The following is a 2,144-nucleotide window of genomic DNA, read 5'->3' on the forward strand; positions in this document are numbered from 1 at the left end:
AAGAGTTTAAAAGGAAAAATATTAAAAAAAAAAAAAAAAAAAAAAAAAAAAAAAATCAATTCACATTGTTCGATTGTTCATTTTAGGGATCAGGCTTATCTCAGTATTAGCGCAAAACACGCGCTATTTCAGGCGCAAACTAAACCGCCTTGGTCTCATTCTATATGTTTTATTTCAGGCGCAAACTAAACCACCTCGGTCTCATTGTATATGTTTTATTTCAGGAATCAGACGTATCTCAGTATTAGCGCACAACACGCGCTATTTCAGGCGCAAACTAAACCGCCTCGGTCTCATTGTATATGGACATCGTGATTCCCCCGTAGTTCCTGTATTGGTGTTCTTCTTCTCCAAGGTGGGTCAAACTTCGATGTTTGCCTTTGAATATACGTAACACGATAGACTTGTAGGAGGCCTCCGTGGCAGAGTGGGTATCACACTGGGCTTGCACTCGGAGGTCCCAGGTTCGATTCCCGGCGGGGTCGAATTTCTTTTTATCTCCGTGCTTGGAGTTCGAGGTGTACTCACCCTTTCGAGCACAGTCAAGTAGCTACTTTGAAGGAGTAGCCACCAGTGGCGGTATTACCAGAATAAAAAGAAAAAAAAAATATACCTAGACATGACAGAATCAGAAGGGGACCCAGTAATTCTGTGATATTCACAAAAGTTGTGGTGTAACACTTTACTTTGCCATGAATAATTCATAATTCAATTGTTTCCCATCTTAACTCCATACACAAAAATCCCACTCAGAGGCTTAGGTGTAGAGCAAACAGCCCTAAATGATGGGTTGAGCTTATACGAATCTTCCCACCTGAGGAGTGCAAATTTGTGGAACAGACCCCATTCTCCTTCATTAATGTAAATCAAACATTTTTTACTTTCTATTTTCTCATCAGGTGGGTGCTGTAGTAAGAGAACTGAAAGCCAGAGGGATCGCTGCAGTAGGCGTAGGATTTCCCGCTACTCCTCTCATGAAAGCCAGGATACGATTCTGTGTGTTATCACTGAGTATTAAATACCATGGTTTACTGTTCCTGTGTGCTTCTGTAGACAGGGCTGTATTCAGAGGAGGGGGCCCGGGCATTTTTCCCCTTCAGCATAGGGCAGACTCCGAAAATTTGTGATCACAGCCAGGAAAAGTAGCACATCCAGGTGGTTATCAACCATGCACAACGTTACTTAACTTCAATGATTCATTAGGAACTGTTCTACATACTGTCACGTGAACTAACCACATGATGAGTTCGATTACACTACCTAGGGGCTAACATAATAATATGTAGTAGGTTAAGTTAAGAACTCGTGCTTTTTACAGATATAATATATAGCAGGGATTTCCAACTTCCATGTGTATGCGGGCCACATGCTATATTGGCAGGTACTTCGCGGGCCACATACACAGGTTAGGAGGCTCGGATCCAGGATTTTTAAAATAGCAAAAATAAAGCCTCACAGGACCCACCCAAAAAGCTTTGCGGGCCATAAAAATGGTCTGAAGGGCCACATGTGTCCCGTGGGCCGCTAGTTGAAAACCGCTGTGATATAGGTACAGACGGATCTTATTACTCATTTCTAACACATAGATTGTCATCAGTCATCATACACCTGCACATTGCAAGACGTACTTCGTCACTAGTCACTACAGAATACAGATACCTACTTAACGTTAACACTTGTCTGCAACATCTTGGTCTGTAGGTTTATAATGTCCTAGGCCATCCTAGAAGGAACAGGATTTGTGTAGGCGTTAATTACCCTATAAAGATTTTTCTGATCTACAATAAAGTTCTACATACCTACCTACAGCACTCATTAGCTCTTCTTTAAAAGTTGTTAAAAAAATATAAACCAACCTATCAAATAGGTTAACTTGTTTAGACTGCAAGGTGAAATGGATTTTTCGGCGCTATCCTGGCAGAAAAAACAAGCCCAGAACAAAGTTATAATCTATTTTTTAAAAGCTGTGTAAAAAGATTTGGCTTATAAAAGTACAAGTATAAATTTGACAATAAATTAAATTTACTAAGCGAATATAAGTAAAGTAAGACACACGGAAAAGGCACAGTGAAATGACATGTTCTTTGAAATACATAAATCAACAGCCGATAAAAGTATTAATAAATAAAGACCAACAATCTAAA

At 39.8% G+C, this 2,144-nt stretch overlaps 1 long non-coding RNA gene across 1 annotated transcript; it reads left to right on the plus strand.

Annotated features, from left to right (window-relative positions):
• Window positions 1-73: 73 nt before the first annotated feature.
• On the plus strand, window positions 74-964 carry LOC113472607. Its single transcript, XR_003394842.1, has 2 exons — window positions 74-355; window positions 900-964. It is a non-coding gene; the product is annotated as an uncharacterized LOC113472607 (long non-coding RNA).
• Window positions 965-2,144: the final 1,180 nt, after the last annotated feature.

This window comes from Diaphorina citri, unplaced genomic scaffold (genome assembly GCF_000475195.1).
Source record: "Diaphorina citri unplaced genomic scaffold, Diaci psyllid genome assembly version 1.1 scaffold6432, whole genome shotgun sequence".
In the NCBI taxonomy this organism is placed as follows: Eukaryota; Metazoa; Arthropoda; class Insecta; order Hemiptera; family Psyllidae; genus Diaphorina; species Diaphorina citri.